The following is an 18,434-nucleotide window of genomic DNA, read 5'->3' on the forward strand; positions in this document are numbered from 1 at the left end:
CACACGTTTCATGTTTTGCTGCAGTCAGTACGAAGTTAGTCCAAATATTTTATATCGTGGTAATGAAAATGGTTAAAAAAATTGAGACTAGCTGTTCGCGAGCTATGATTACAATAATTAGTAAATTAATTGCAGAAGATTCTAGCGAATCAAAAGAACAGAAAACGTCGTAGATGGTGGGTCAGGTCCTGGATATTCCGCAGACTTATATGGGGTGCTAGTGAAACTATATTGAAAGAATTAGCTTTGGAAGATTGTGATTCATATACGAACCAAAGAACGAAGACAAATTTCAAGAGATTCTGCAAGAAATTGCTCTCAAAACTTGCCACGCCACACTGAACAAATCACGAAAATTTAGGCTCTCACACTTCAGTTTCTATTCATTATGCAATCATGATCAGTCAAAAATGACAAAAAGTAGAACTGGTTAGACTGTTAGAATCAGTTAGACTGCGTCAGCGAAACTGACAAGTGAGAACCCGCCTTAAGAACACATTTTCATTTTAAATGATCAGTAGATTCATACTTTCAGTTAAAGTGAAAACCAGTTCTACTTTTTATCATTTTTGACTGATCATGATCGCATAATGCATAATGAATAGAAACTGAAGCGTGAGAACATAAAGTTGTCGTGATTTGTTCAGTGTGGCAAGTTTTGAGAGCAATGTTGGAGCAATTACAGAATATCTTGAATTTGTCTTCGTTCTTAAGTGGTTTGTATGTGAATCAATCCTGCAAAGCTAATTCTTTCAACATAGTTTCATTAGCACCCCATATATTGCTGCGAAAAATCCAGCACCTGACACACCATCCACGACGTTTTCTTTTCTTTTGATTCACTAGCACTAGAATATTCTGTAATTCATTTACTAATTATTGTAAACATAATTCGCGAACAGCTAATCTCAATCTTTTTAACCATTTTACATTAACACGATTTACCACAATGTTTGCCTTAGCTGCGTACTGAATGTAGCAAAACATAAAACGTGTGAGTGAAACATTGTTTCACTGTGAACAAGTGAACATGTACAAAAATACTTAAATCAGTAATTTTGTAGTGCACTGTCTAAAAAAAAATAAAGCGCCATAATTAAACAAAATTATAATACATAAATATCTGAATTCCACGAATTTTATATCGCTCAATCTCATACGAAAATTTATCATGTGTACTTGTATGTGGGAATGCCACAAGATTGAAAAAACCCCAAATATTTCCAAAGCCGATATCGATATTCTAGAAAACCCAAGTTTATCAACCAGTTCTGCGGCTTTTACGTTTCTGGTAGCGTAGCTATAAAATAAACAACAAAAATGGGATTTACTTACATACGTAGTCAAGGTAACGCCAGTTAGCTGTAAAAAAATAAATGCACATGAATAATTAATTCACAAGCGAAGATATAATTTGAAATTTGCATAAAGCTGTAAAACAATTCAAAATTTACTACACGAGCAAACGAGAAAACCCAACAGATTTAAGAAATTGTTTATTTTTTTCTTATTTATATCAAATTATGTAAATCTATTGATTCAGTTATTCTTGTAGTCGTGTAGCACGTAACCCGATATTAGGTCTGGATCCTGTGTATGAAAAAAAGTTGATTAATAGCAAGCTGAAATTTTGTTAATAGCTTAAGGGTGTCTAGTCGGATAAACCTTGATATATGGAAACACTGTAACAGGGGCAGTTTTAATTCAAGAACAGGTTAAAAATTTGGAACGGTCAGACCACGAAAACGGCACATTTATTTTGTTCGACAGAATAGACTTAACCTCTCCGAACAGAGATTAAACTCTCATGCAAAAATCAGACTGCTATTTATCACCTGTCATAATTCCTGTCATTTGACATATTCTACATGTTCCACTCCTTAAAACGCCCATTTGGTGATAAATAGCAGTCTTATTTTTGCATGAGAGTTTAATCTCTGTTCGAAGAGTTTAAGTCTGTTCTGTCGGACAAAAAACATGTGCCGTTTTCGTGGTCTGACCGGTCCAAATTTTTAACCTGTTCTACAATTAAAACTTCCCCTGTTCCAGTCTTCCCATATATCAAAGTTTGTCCGACTAGACACCCTTAAGCTATTAACAAATTTTCAGCTTGCTATTAATCAACTTTTTTTTCATACGCGGGATCCAGACCTATATTATTATAGTAGGGGAGGAAAGTATGCTAAATTTGCAGTTACTCGAGCGTCATGGGGACCGATTGGGTTGTGAAGAGTAGGTCTTAAAACCAAAAAAACTTAGTAAAGTTTTCCATAAAGTGGGGGACTTTCCATTTTTTAATTTAATTTTCAATTTTCAACAATCGTTTTTTCTGATTACAGCGCCATCTATCCATAATTCGAAAAAATGTCTCGAATAAAAGTTGCTTATTTTTACGTAAAGTATCCAAATCTGCAATAAAAATTGGGGGGCTCCTATTTAAGATTTTAAAGTAACGCCCACGTCCCCCACCCCACCACCGTGGGGGGTCGTGTTTGGTGTCAGTCGATAGATTTTTCAGAAATATTGAATACGTGTATTTTGCAGTTTTTCGATCTGATGTTCATTTCGTGAAATATCGCGGGGTTCGTATTTAAAATTTTAAATTTGCCCCACACCCCCTTCGTGGGGGGTCGTGTTTGGTATCGTTCTATAGATTTTTGAAAAATATTGAACTTATATTTTTTAGTTTTTCGATCTGACGTTCATTTCGCGAAATTTTCAGTTTTTTGTGAAACTTTGTGACTCGCTTAAATCGTTCCTTACGCCCCGCTTAAATCGTTACGATTTTGAAATATACACTGTTTTGCTTGTACTTAACTTACCTTATCTTAATCTGACGATTTCGAGTTTAAGGATAGATTTTTTTTCGGACCACCCTTAACGAACTCCCCTGTATTAAGAGCCAATATATGGTAGAGGTACATTTACAGGGTACAAGGTTTCTCCCCATGTGATAAACTGACGCGCTCGAGTAACTGCAAAAATCCTCGCTTGGGCTCCCCTACCATTATTAGTAACAAATGGAAAACTACCGCCAAATTGACATTTTTTATCCGATCAAAACACCCCTAGTTAATGGTATAGAAAATAACTTTTCAATAATAACTTTAAAATTTTATCCTAAAAAGGGGTAGTTCCCTGGATTGGCTGTATACCTTATAGTTAAACAAACTGGAACATGAAGTAAAAACCACTTCTATGTAAAAGGTATATTTACTAAAAATTTTTAGAATCCCAATGGATTCAATAAAATGAGTTCATCAGAACGTTTTCAAACCTATCGGTCCATCATCAGTGAATTTGAATACTTGCAAAATAGCCCCAGAACCAAACAATGGTTGTGATTATAAATAAATCTACATTATGTTGAAATAAATTTAAAATGGCTAAACGCCGATGTTCAGGGATTAAACCTCTGGGAACATGGTGAAACTCTACCCGAGGACCCAATCAACCATCTTCGGTCAACGATGACTACTAAGTGAATCCATTGGGATGCATACTTTATTGAATCCATTGGGATTCTAAAAATTTTTAGTAAATATACCTTTTACATAGAAGTGGTTTTTACCTCATGTTCCAGTTTGTTTAAAATTTTATGTTTCAGGATCTCTATTGGTCCCAATCACTGCAGCAGTGGAGCTATGTTTTTATTTTCACGGTTCCAGTAGATGGCGCATAAATCGTTTAATTTTCAATCATTTTCTATGAAAATTGTTTTACATGTACTTCTTTTTATAATAAATGCTCACGAAAATTTTCAAAATAATTGGTACAGTACTTTTTATTTTAGAAATTCCCAAAAAAGTATATGAATTTCGTACTTTTACACTAGGATAGCCCCTTAAGGGCTACATCACGGAACGTTTTCGATCTGAAAACATCATCACCAGTGCTGAAACAGGATGCGAACATGCTGAGGCACCAAAATAAAAATATGTAGTCTAGTCGCAATATAGGGGGTCCCATGGACACTTTTAGTTCGCAGCGATTTAATGGTGGTATTATAGGTTTTTTGGGTCGCTGAATCCAATGGAAGTGGTTTGGAAGCCCAAATGTGGTGAGTTTAATTGTTATAAACAAATTGTGGTAAAATTAGGTGTTTTTCAGGAATTATAAGAAGCCCTGTAATAAATTGATAGTGTTAAGGTCTTCTCTGGTCTATTTTTGGTCGCTGAATCGAATGCGACTAGTCGCGATTACTCAAAATATGTTCTTAATTTGTTAATAATAAAATAATAGTTTATTCGTCGAAAAGCTCGAAATGCGCTAACTACAGCAAGTTTGTAGTCTTTTTCATAGTATTTTTATACGCTAAATCGATTGTCGCTAGTCGTGATAGCTTAAACCACGTTCCGACTTTGTTATTAATAAATTAATTCAAAAATAACGGTTCATAGTACGTTCACTCACGGTTTTTGCTCTAAATTTAAAAAAACCGCTTGGATTGACATGAAATTTGGCATACACGTAGCTAACATGTCAAACAAAACAAGTGATATTGTGCCGATGTCTGCTTTTACCTGAGGGTGAGTTCCACCCCTTTTCGGGGGTGAAAAAAGAAACCTTTAAAATAAGTCTGGAAGTTGATAAACCGATTAACTGTAAGCAACTTTTGTTCTATACAGTTTTTTCACTAAGTTAATACTTTTCGAGTTATTTGGTTTTTTTTGTTGAAAAATGAACATATTCACTCGCAAATAATTCGAAAAGTATTGACTTAGTGAAAAAACTGTATAGAACAAACGTTGCTTATAATTAATCAGTTTATCCAATTCCGGACTTATGTTAAAGGTTTCTTCTTTCACCCCCCGAAACGGGGAGAAACTCACCCCCAGGGTAAAAGCACACATCGGCACATTATCACTTGTTTTGTTTGACATGTTAGCTACATGCATGCCAAATTTCATGTCATTCCAAGTGGTTTTTTAAAATTTAGAGCAAAAATCGTACTATAAACCGTTATTTTTGCAATAATTTATTAATAACAAAGTCGGAACGTGGTTTAAGCTATCACCACTAGTGGCAATTAATTTAGCGTATAAAAATATTATGAAAAAGACTACAAACTTACTGTAGATAACGCATTTCGAGCTTTTCAGCGAATAAACAATTGTTTTGTTATTAACAAAATAAGAACACATTTTGAGTGATCGCGACTAGTCGCATTCAATTCAACGACCAAAAATACACCAGAGAAGACCTATCAAATAACACTATCAATTTATTTACAGGGCTTCTAATAATTCCTGAAAAACACCTAATTTTACCATAATTTGTTAATAACAATTTAACGCATCACATTTGGGCTTCCAGACCACTTCCATTGGATTCAGCGACCCAAAAACCTATAATACCACCATCAAATCGCGGCGAACCAAAAGTGTCCACGGGACCCCCTATGTTGGGACTAGACGGGTAAAACTACTAGCAACTACCAAGTTGTTAACTACCGTCCGTAATGTGAGGACATAACCTCAAGACGTGTGCAACCCACGTGGGGAGTCCTATGATGCCTGGTGGTAAATCTAGGACAATTTCATCCATCACTGATTTTTTTTAAACACCACAATGTTAATTTCTTATAACAGTAATACTTTTAAAGGGTTTCTATCCACATATTTTTATTTTGTTGGCTCAGCATGTTTGTCTCTTATTTCAGCACTGATGATGATCTTTTCAGATCAAAAACGTTCTGCGATTATGATGTAGCCCAGGGACTTTTAATAAATATATATCTTTTATAGCGACACGCTTCATTTATTATTTTTTTAATTGCTAATTTTAAATATTATTTTTTCTCAAAACGAAAGAATACGTCTCATGTTAAATTCACATGTATTTTCGTTCCTAAAATACAAAACCAGATTGTATAAAATTAATGTTTTTTTCAGGGAAACACAAATTCCGTAATAGATTACGATGCCATATTGGCCACGCTCTTTATGTCAACTTCTTAAAAACCACAGAAAGGTTCTCAGCTTTTAAAACGCCAGATTTAGTAATTTATCGCCTTTTCTGGCCACAGAAAAGTTCTTAGATACTGGCCAGTTCTTTCTGGTAGAACCGCATACATGATGACATAATAGCGTTTGTGGTCTCGGCCAGTATCGTCACAGCGGGCACGCGGTGCAGTCACACCCTCGCTAAAATAAGAAACTCTTACGAGATATAAACGAAGCACCCTTGTTTACCCAAAATAAATAAATATATTATTGTTCGTTGTTTTACACTTATTTTAATTTCATTTAATTGATTCCGTAAACCACCAACGGAACACTTTTATAAAGGAAATAATTTTTTTGTCATTAATGGTATACAGCTAGCCACAAGAAATCATTTTCCTTGTGGGTTCTATAAAAAGTTTTTCTCGAAGAAATATCCACGTTAAGTAGATATAAAATTTATGACGGAATAGTTTTCGATATTTTATTTATAAAAAAAATGAACTATTATACTTTATGGTATTCATGAAAATAAGATAAAATACGACAATAAAAGAATCTATAGATATAAATAGATATATTATGGTATTAACAGGAAATAAAAATTTTATCATTATATAATTCTCCAATTATATGGTAACCGCTGTTTTTATACAATATGAATCAAATATATAGAATAATTGGAAATTTTATTTTGAAGGTGTTGTGTAATATGGCCGACATGATTGTATATTGCGTTGTTGTCAGATCTTCCGGTTATCCGAACAAATATGGAAATAGGGAACTGTATATTGATTGCCAAAATATCTTTTTTATAGAACATTCCCTACAACTTGTAAAAATTTGAACAAATAAAGTTATCGGACCCTGGAAAATACCAAAATTTGATTTTACCTTACTCAATTATCCCGAACATTCACACAATCCTTCTGAAATAAAACAATTCCAATCTACCATCTCCAGATATCCTCATTTCAAACTAATTTTTACTAGTACCTCCAAATAAACTAAACAACATCCGTTATGCAGACGGCACCGTTATTTTTGCAGACAGTTTGAACAGTTTACAGCAAGTCATAAACAAAGTAAATGAAGTAAGTGAAAGATTTGGACTTCAAGTAAATATATCAAAAACTAAATTTATTATCATCATCAAAAATAAAATTACAGACACCCAACTACTTATCAAGAATACACCAGTGGACCGAGTAAAACGGTATACCTATTTTGGAACAATAGTAAACGAACAATGGGACCACTCACAAGAAATAAAATGTAGAATAGAGAATGCTAGGAGTACATTCAATAACATGGCCAAACTCTTTAAAAGCCACAACCCTGGAGATAAAAGTAAGTCTCCTACTATATTATATCTTCTCAATATTATATTACGGAGTTGAATCCCGGACACTGACTGAAGCAATGGAAAAAAACTTAAAGCGTTCCAGATGTGGCTATACAGGTGAATCCTAAGGATATCATGGACGGACAAGATAACCAACGAGACCGTATTACGAAGAGTGGGCAAAGAAAGAGAGGTGATGTAAACCATTAAAAGGAGAAAGTTAGAATATCTCGGACACATAATGAGAAACGGCACTAAATACAGATTATTGAAGGTAATCCTTCAAGGTAAAGTATTCGGAAAGCGAGGAATTGGGAGAAGAAGAATATCATGGTTAAAGAGCCTGAGGAAATGGTTCTCCACAACAACAACTAATCTATTTAAAGCATCAGTTAATAAAATAATTATAGCCAGAATGATCGCCTCGAAACGAATAGGCACTAAAAGAAGACCTCCAAATATTAGCAATGGTATAGCTGCTGCAGCTATTTGAGAAGACAGTGCCCCTGTCATCCGCCTAGCCAAGAAGTGTAGCATATATAGGCCTGGATCCCGCATACCAAAAAAAAGTTGATTAATAGCAAGCTGAAAATTTGTTAATAGCTAAACGGTGTCTAGTCGGACAAACTTTGATGTACGGGAACACTGAAACAGGGGAAGTTTTAATTGTGGAACAGTTTAAAACTTTGGAACGTCAGATTACGAAAACGTCCCGTGTATTTTGTCGCACAGAACATCCAATTGATTTGTTACCCTTTCATTAAACTCTCATGCAAAAATCAGACTGCTATTACTAACCATGAGTCCTGTTATTTGACATGTTCTTCGTGTTCCACCCATTAAAATGCCCAGTTGGTGATAAACACCAGTCTGATTTTTGTATGAGAGTTTCATGAAATGGTAACAAATTAACTGGAAGTTCTGTCCGACAAAATACATGGAACGTTTTCGTAGTCTGACGTTCCAAATTTTTAACCTGTTCCACAATTAAAACTTCCCCTGTTCCAGTGTTCCCATACATCAAAGTTTGTCCGACTAGACACCGTTAAGATATAAACAAATTTTCAGCTTGTTATTAAACAACATTTTCTTGGTACGCGGGATCCAGGTCTAATATAATATATACTGGAGAACTGCAAGCAATCTCCAACAGAAATGTGTGTCTTATGTCAAACAGATGTATTCTAGTCATGCCAATTTGGCACAAATAAAAGACATGCTGAACAATGCCCAGCACGTGGCAAAAACATAAAATTCTTGTGGGTGCCATACCATGTTTGGATAATGGGTAATGAAGTGGCTGATAAAGCAAGAACAGAAACTGACAATAACATTGCAATCGATATAATGTAAAAATACCTTTTTCAGATAAAAAAACATTAATAGAAACTTACATTATAGTACATTCTTTCACGGTTTTTGCTCTAAATTTTAAAGAACCGCTTGGATTGATATGAAATTTGGCATACGTATAGCTTACATGTCAAAGAAAAAAAGTGATATTGTGCCGATGTGCGCTTTTGCCCTGGGGGTGACTTTCACCCCCTCTTGGGGGTGAAAAAATATATGTCCAAAATAAATCCGGAAATAGGTAAACTGACTAATTTTAAGTAACTTTTGTTCTATAGAGCTTTCTCGCCAAGTCAACACTTTTCGAGTTATTTGCGAGTGAATATGTTCATTTTTCAACAAAATAACCACATTTTTAGACGGTTTTTCGCAAATAACTCAACGTGAAATATCCAAAAAATTAAGCACTTTTTGGGGAAAACCCCTTATAACTTTTTTAAAGTGTTTAAAAAAAGCTTTATTTCTGTTTTTACAAAAAGTTTCTAGCATTAAATTTAAGCAAGTTACGCTCAAATTAAAGTTGGTCCCTTTTGTTTTGGCAAAAAAAAATCGCAAAGACCACCCCCTAATTAGCAACTTAAATGAAATTAATCGTTACCGCTCCACAAATTATTTTACTTATGTTGTGTTTATATGATCTGTAAGTTTCATTGATTCAAAGTGCTTATTTTTGAAAAAATTTGGTTTCAAGGTAAAATTTTTAAAAATTTTAATTTTGAAAAATATGCATTTTTTCAAATAACTTAAAAATTGTTAGATATACCAAAAATCTCGAAAAACAAAAAAGTCAGCATTGCTTTTCTGAATATCATGTATTTTTTTGTTTTTCTGTTAGACAAAAATTGATTAAGCTTTGGTGTTTCTAAATTTGCATACATTCGTGATCAGTGACTCGTTCAACCCCTTTTAACTACAGCCTTTTCAATAATAAGGACTTTGAACCGATGAAACTTACAGATCATATAAACAATACATACACGAGTCAAGAAACTTGTGAAGTCGTAACGATTAAGTTCATTTTAGATACTAATTAGGGGGTGATTTTCTCGATTTTTTTACCAAAACAAAAAGGGACTAACTTTATTTTGAGCGTAACTTGTTTACTTTGATGCTAGAAATTTTTTTTATAAAACAAAAATGAAGCTTTTTTAAACACTTTAAATAAGTTGTAATGAGTTTTCCCCGAAATGTGCTTAATTTTTGGTTATTTCACATTAAAGTATTCCATTTGGAATTTGATGAATATGAACCTATTTTTCATTAGCTATAACTCTGCTTCTAGTAGGTATAGAGACGTGACATATACACCATTTTTTTTTTAATTTTTTACAGGCTTTATTTTTGCTAAGAATGTTTTTTCGACAAAATACTTACTATTTGAGTTATTTGCGAAAAACCGTCCAAAAGCGTGGTTATTTTGTTGAAAAAATGAACATATTCACTGCCAAATAACTCGAAAAGTATTGACTTAGTGAAAAAACTCTATAGAACAAAAGTTACTTAAAATTAGCCAGTTTATCCATTTCCTGACTTACTTTGGACGAATATTTTTTCACTCCCAAGAGGGGGTGAAAACCACCCCCATGGCAAAATCACATATCGGCACAATATCACTTTTTTTCTTTGACTTGTTAGCTATGTGTATGCCAAATTTCATGTCAATCCAAGCGGTTCTTTAAAATTTAGAGGTTTTGCGATATTTTACCGTTAAAGAACGGACTATTAACAAAACCTGACCAAAAAAAGTAAATCTAAAAACTATCAAACTAGATATTTCTTCTGCTTTACTACGACTCGCAGCTCAAGAACATGACCAAGTAGTCCTCAATAGACTACGGCTAGGTCATACAAAATATACACATGGATGCATTATCTCTAAAGAACCCCAACCGGTGTGGCACAACTGTCAAATACCAATTTCAATGCAACATACATATAATGATAAACTGACTAGATACTATTATTTGTTTTTTAACCAAGAGGAGTGATTAATGCTTGTTTGTAATTGGTCCAACCGCAGTCAAGTTTACTCCACTGTTATTAAATTTTGACACTAATGACATTTATGAAATTTTGACACTTCTGTCATTTTATAGGTTAATTAAGTATGTCGGCGATTTTTTGTGTTTTCTGCATTATTCCTTTAATTTTTAGATTTTTAGTCTACTTTTATATAAAAACAATTGTTTTTAGAACTCTTTAGCGATGTGTTAGTATAATATAATATGTAAGGATTATCATGGAAAGGTGATATGATCAACGAAAAAAGAAGATGAATTTGGTTACTTTTCTAGTAACTTTCTTGGGTGTGAATCTGTCTTTTTAGTTTACTCCTCTTGGTTAAAAAATCAACCATACATACTTTAAAACCTGGCAATAAAAATAGAGCTACACAGAAAAAAATCACACTAAAAAATATCAGTAAACTAAAAATTATCAAACCAGATAATATTACTTCTGCTTTATTACCAATTCCAGCTCAAACACATGACCAAGTAGTCCGCAACAAACTGCAGCTAGGTCATACAAAATTTACACATGGATACATCATCTTCAACGACCCTCAGACGATTTACCACAATAGTCAAAAACCAACTTCAGTCCAAAAAATAATAATTATAGACTGTCCAGTGTACTCAACAGCACGATAGACAACGAAAAGACAACACAATGTGACACAAGATCTAGTAGAACACATTAGTAAAAAACATAAATTTTCTTAAACATTGTTAAATGTATAACAAACTGTAAGATTTCACAAAATGTTTGTATTTTTCAAAATTGCTATATAAATGTAAAAATTCCATGGGTAAAAAAACTTTCTAAAATAAAAATAAACCACTCCACTACTAACTAGTGGTTGATGTGGTTAAAAAATTTTTAGGATGTTCAGTTACAAAAACGGTGCTGCCAAGCATTTACAAATCCACTGTAGTCGTTTCCGAAATAATTCAAGCGTTCCATATATTTGCCTCACATCTTATACAATTAAGAATAAAATTGAGGTTAAAGAATGGGCTAGCCAATAAACTTGCTTAGGTCATTGACATAGCTAGGTTAAATCAATATTAGATCTAAATTGATAATTAAATAAAAATCATGCACCATATCGTATCGAGGACTGTCGAAAGTATCGCAATTGCACAAGAATAAAGATATTGTTTAGTTAAGACAGTCAAAAAACCTTCACTTTTTAAAGTCGTCTAAGCAATTCAATGGCAATTAATTTTATATTATTTTGTTAATTTGCTTGGAAACGTTTATCGAAATTATAGTCCAGGAACCGAAGCTTTTCAGCTCGCAATTTTTACAGAATGGATCGATTTGCTTGAAAATTTGAGAATAAGTAGTGGATAGTCCAAGGATCAAAATCTATATGATACCGAAAGGCGCTTTTACCATGGGAGTGGTTGCCATCCCACCTTGGGGGTGGGAATTTTTTATTATATGTTTGATGTCTCGTATTTCATAAACCAGTGGTCCGATTTGAGTGATTCTTTTAGTATGTTATAGCCTTCTTATTTAAGAATATCGTTGTAATAATATTGTTGCTAGACAGGTAAATACCATTTTATACCGGGTGTACCAATCATACTGTGTTTTTTTCTTAAAGTTTGGAACACCCTGTGGAATATTCTAGCATATGTAAAATATTAGAATTAATACTCGATTGTAGACTTAGGCTTGCTATCATTTACTTATGTGAGATAATAAAAAAGTTATGTGCGTTAACAACTCTCCATGTTTTTCATCAATAAATCCTCATAGTAGGGGAGGAAAGTATACTAAATTTGCAGTTACTCGAGCGTTGTGGGGACCTATTGGATTGTGAAGAGGATGTGCTAAAATCTTAAAAAGGTTAAGTTAAGTATTCCATAAAGTGGGGGACTTTTCATTTTTTAATTTAATTTTCCATTTGAAACAATCATTTTTCTCCGATTATAGCGCTATCTATCCATAATTCGAAAAAATATGTCGAATAAAAGTTGCTTATTTTTACGTAAAGAATCCAAATCTGCAATAAAAATTGGGGGCTCCTATTTAAGGTTTTAAATTAAATCCCCCACCCCACCTTCTTGGGGGCTCGTGACACCCCACGGAGAGGGGTGGGGGGTAAATTAAAAATTATAAATACGAACCCTGTGATATTTTGCGAAATGAACATCAGATCGTAAAACTGCAAAATACACATATTCAATATTTTTCAAAAATCTACCGAATGGCACCAAACACGACCCCCACGGAGGTGGGGTGGGGGATTACATTAAAATATTAAATAGGAGCCCCCAATTTTTATTGCAGATTTGGATCCTTGACGTAAAAATAAGCAACTTTTATTTGCAACATTTTTTCCTATTATGGATAAATGGCGCTATAATCGGAAAAAACGATTGGTGGAAATGGAAAATTAAATTGAAAAATGGAGAGTCCCACACTTTATGGAAAACTTAACTTAACTTTTTTTGGTTGTAGCACCCACTCTTCACAATCCACTCCAGGTCCCAAGAACGCTCGAGTAATTGCAAATTTAGCATACTTTTCTCCCCTACTATGAGGATTTATTGATAAAAAACATGGTTAGTTGTTAAAGCACATAACTTTTTTATTTTCCAACATACGCAAATGAATCAAAAAAGAAAATGTTAAGAAAGCATAATTCTACAATCGAGTTTTAATTTTAATATTTTATATATGCTGGAATATTCCACAGGGTGTTCCGAACTTTAAGAAAAAAACACAGTATGCTTGTTACACCCGGTATAAAATGACATTTACCTGTCTAGCAACAATATTATTACACCGATATTCTTAAATAATAAGGCTATACTAAAAGAATCACTCAAATCGGACCACTAGTTTATGAAATACGAGACATCAAACATGTCTCATTTTTAACGTGTTCGGCTAATTTTGCCGGTGTGTGTATTTTGACCGCAAAAGTTGATAAAAATATTAATTCTAAGCAAAAAATGTTCTATACATTTTTTTAATAAAATTAATATTTTTCGATTTATTCGCTATCGAAAGTGTTAGTTTTATATCGAAAAAATCAATGTTTTCGATATTATACTCATTTACGATTCACTCAATTTTTGCCGTAGAAAAATTTTTTTCAAACCAAGTTCTTGGGATTTAAATAACCTACAATTTCATATTTAAACATTTTTTCGTATCTCTGATGCTAATCTTTCTATTCTGAAGAAAATGGCATTTTTTACCAAACTACAAAAATTCGTTATTCGCTTTTAACTCCAGTTTTTTTAAAACTAATCATTCTAAGCCAGTCAAACTTCTGAAATCTATTACTAATACATAAATAAAGAAGTATGAATAAGGCCAATGACTAAAAACACCGCTAACTTACATTATTAAGCTTCCAACTGGATTTCTCCTTTTTTTTTCAAAAAAATATATTGATTTTTTAACCGTAACTTTTTATTTTTGTATCCTAGAAAGTTTGGTAAAGATCTATAAGGCTATTAATATTAAATCCTTTTAAAATCCTAAGTAGCAAAAAGAGGTGACTGTAAAAGGGTTGGTAAAGGTGGTTTTTGCATGTTATTACAAGTTTTAATTGTCAATACCTCACTCAGTTTTTGCCATAGAAAAAATTTTTGCTAACCCCGTTCTTGGGAATTAAATAAGCAACAATTTTTTTAACAAAAGGGCATTTTTTACCAATTTACAAAAAATCGTTATTCGCTTTTAACTCCTTTTTTTTTAAATTAATGATTCTAAACCGCTCAAACCTCTAGAACCTATTAACAATACATAAATATAGAAGACCAAATAAGATTAATGACTAATTTTAATTAGGGTGGTAAGTAGGGGGAAGTCTCCGATCACTTTTTCGCTGAAAAAAATAGGGACTGACATTCTTTTCATAATAAGTCACTTAATTTTTGAGCTAGAGATTTTTTTTTATTTCTGTAGATAGATATTTTTAAATACTTTAAATTAGTTTAAACAAGTTATCCTCGAAAAATGCACAGTTTTCCCGTCTTTTGAGTTTGAAATTACAATATTTAGCATTTGACGAAGAAGAGCTAACATATAATAAAGTATAGCTCGATTACTATTGCTCTTAAAAAAAATAAAAAAAACTGTTTTGTTTATTTTTTTAAAAGGTGCATTTTTGTTAAGCAAAGTTGTTTTGATAAAGCGAAAACTTTTGAGTTATTAGCAAAAAACTGATTAAAAACATTGATTTTTTCGATATAAAACTAACACTTTCGATAGCGAATAAATCGAAAACTATTAATTTTATCAAAAAAATGTATACAACGTTTTTTGCTTAGAATGAATGTTTTTACCAACTTTTGCGGTCAAAATAAAATAAAAAATTTCCACCCCCGAGATGGGGTGGCAACCACCCCATGGTAAAAGCGCCTTTCGGCCTCATATAGATTTTGATCCTTGGACTATCTACTACTTATTCTCAAATTTTCAAGCAAATCGATCTATTCTGTAAAAATTTCGAGGTTTTGTCCTATTTTAAACTTCATTACTTGGACTATTATACTGGATTTGGAAGTGCATGATAGGCATAGTTTTTATGACGGAAGATTACAAATTTGCACTTTTAGTTTTTTCAGTATTTGTAGTGAGAATCCTAAAAGTTAAGTTAAAATTGTAGGTTTTTGGATTCTGACTACAGACATTTTTTTTTCTTTTTAATGGCGTGGACTTTATGTCAATCAGCCAGTCACAACTTAACTACTATATCAAGAAGAATAAATATTTAAAGACCGTAAGTTCATAAAATATCAATAACCAAGAAAAATTAGTTCAGTAGATATTGAGACGTAATTTAAGTACTGAAATAAAAAGATGGTACTAAGCTAAGGTAAGCTAATTATAGCCTCCTTTCAACATCAGAGGTGTGTTCAAAAACGATCTACAAAAATTTAACAACAATGACAATAATATAAGAATAATAATAAACAAGACAAAATTAAAAGAAGTGCAAATATTGCCACGAAATTTGGTATGTGGGGTTACAATAATATTTGGAACAACTTTTCCAAATGCCTTTTTTTTCGATAAAATAACGCAAAGCAAAATATCGAAAATTCACCCTGTTTATGGATTCGTAGTAGGCCGTGCTTAAAATTTAAATTTCAGCTGACTATCTTAAAATGTGTAAACCATCAACCTGTATGACTGTACAAACTTTAAACCCTGTATTTATTTTGATAGCCGAAATATCGGGGAATATAGGAAATTTCAACTTTTTCTATAGTAAATATGTGCAATTTTATTGCATTTTGCCAGCTGCTAATATTAACAGTTTGTACTTGTAAGTTTAATTACAAAAGCACTTAGAGTAGGTGCAACATTTGTTCTCCTGATTTTAATTGATATCACATGTGTTATAGGACTTAAAAAAAACAATAGGTGGCAAAAGGGTTTAAAATTGTATGAAACATACTTTCTGCATACTTATCGCAAATAAATTATTCTGTTTTTATATGACCTAAATGAACTAAAATCAAATAAAAGCAAATAAAAAAAATAAATTAAATTAAAACCATCGCCCCGTGCGTAAACGATCAGAGAACTGTTTAAGAACTTCAGCTCTAGTATATCTTGTTGTTGTCGGAAGTAACTTAATATAAATTAACATCCTCAACTACAACTTCATTAAATTTAGTTCATACGACGCAAAATGTGCAGAATTAACTTTTTAAAGATTAATCATTAACTTCTTTGCTGCTTTAGTAGTTTCTCTGGTTGTAATTCATGTAAAAATAACGACCGCATTAATTAAAAAGCTTTTGGAAAATTTAAACTTTAACTACCTAGTAACTTGTTCTAGTGAATCAAATTATAAGTACATACAGATTTTACTTGAAGAAAGCTAATAGCCCAGTAAATGACTGTTTTGGAGTTTTATTTTCAGCGACACATTGGATTTGCTTGAAAATGTGGATTTAAGTTCTACTTATGGAGACCTGTAAGTAAAAAGGAGTGGAAACGCAATGCATCGTTTGTGGGCTAACTCTTCAACATCTAATTCAGCTTTCAGCAATCGCCGCTAGTGGCGCAAGTGTTTGAATAGGTGCTACAAATAGGTATATTAGCTCTTATAGACTTATTTATTACTTAACTCATTTTATTAATGTGTTTAGCATAATTAATAGACATTGATTTATTGGTTGATTAGTGCTGAATATGATTTATGTCAAAAATAAAGTATTTTAACTTTATAACATATCGACGTATGGTAAAAAGTGTATTCTATCTAAACCATTATAGATGGAGATGTGAAATCAAATTTAAATTTGTCATTACATACTTTAATTTAGGAACGCTTATTTTGAAGCGGAAATATTTTGTCACATTATTATCTAACTACCACATTTATATACATATCTACCAATGGTATTTCAACTACAAATTAATTGATATCAAAAAGTTTGTTAGTTGAAAAAATTGAATTTAGCTCTACCTAATTGTTTTAAAAAGTTTAAAAAGGTATTTAAATTATTTGAAGTTTACTGATAAAATTTTTATATATTTTTTTTATTTAAAATAATGCTTTTTCCTTTGAACACTTCTTTTATATTCTGAAAGCTTATATACAGATGTTTAAGTTTAGTTAATAAAAATATATGTAAATTAACTACAGACGACCGTCTGACTTTTATAAAATTAATCCTAATTTTTGTGAAATATTTTGTCTCAAAAAAAGCATTGTTTCGACAGAAAAACTTCAAAATCCTCTTATTACCTACCTATACCTACTAATAATTTTCAGGTTGAAATAAAAACCAATAATGGGTAAAATACAAATTTTATTTACTCTGAAGAAAGTAACATACAAACGAATATAATCGATGAACGTATAAATAACATAAAGAAAAATTTTCATAGAAAGTCTTGTATTAACTTCGTTAAGTTCCCTTTTGAATTTTGTATCGGAACGATAATCCGTTATAAATCCCGGTACGAAGCAAGTTCTTCCTAGTGTAAGCTTTCTTGGCACTCATATTTAAATAATATTAACCACCAAAATCAGTAATCTTATATTAACAACGGATAATTAATCATTTTCGAAATTTTCCCATTCACTCCAATCCAAAACTAGCATATATCTCTACACCAACGCCGCCCTAGCGAGAAACCAAGCAAACAGCAAAATAGTGTACAAAAATTTCAAGATCGTCCTACCTCGATTCCTCTCCTTCTGTTATAGGTCTCCATAGTTCTACTTATCCTCTACTTCATCTGGACTTAAGCCCAGAGGAGTTCAGAGGATTTGGGGGGGAGGAGGTGAAGTTCTTGGACGTGAAAAAATATATATACGTTTAAATTCAGAGCAACTTTTGTTTTATAGAGTTTTTAGTTTTTTTTTTAACTAAGTCAATACTTTTCTCGCAAATAACTGGAGTTATTTGGGACTGAATATGTTCATTTTTCCACAAAAAAAACACGTTTTCGAGCGATTTTTCGGAAATACTTCAAAAAGTAAGTATTTTATCGAAAAAAATATTCTTAGCAGAAATGTAGCTTATAAAAAAAAGAAAAAGTGGTGTATTCATGAAATCTATAGACCAAGCAAGCAACAAGACAAGAGAAATAGAGAGAAAACAACTTCGAACTGTAGCGGGTTAACATATATGCACAGATAGCCAAGCAGCCATTGGGGCTTTTATAAGCGCTAATTTGAACTCTAGGCTAGTGTGGGAATGTCGACAAGAACTTGACAGACTGGCACAACATAACAGTGTTATACTGGTATGGGTTCCAGGTCATCGGTGCATATACGGCAACGAAAGAGCTGATTCACT

The 18,434-nt window shown here is 32.4% G+C and overlaps 1 protein-coding gene across 2 annotated transcripts in view; it reads right to left on the reverse strand.

The window, feature by feature from the left end:
* LOC114325112 (high affinity copper uptake protein 1) overlaps positions 1-18,434 on the reverse strand; it is a 193,902-nt gene that overhangs the window by 138,977 nt on the left and 36,491 nt on the right. For both annotated transcript variants that reach the window (XM_050650964.1, XM_028273052.2), the window contains exon 2: positions 1,336-1,362. The gene's annotated coding sequence lies outside the window, so the exon portion shown is untranslated. The remainder of the gene's footprint in view (positions 1-1,335; positions 1,363-18,434) is intronic.

This window comes from Diabrotica virgifera, chromosome 5 (assembly GCF_917563875.1).
Source record: "Diabrotica virgifera virgifera chromosome 5, PGI_DIABVI_V3a".
In the NCBI taxonomy this organism is placed as follows: domain Eukaryota; kingdom Metazoa; phylum Arthropoda; class Insecta; order Coleoptera; family Chrysomelidae; genus Diabrotica; species Diabrotica virgifera.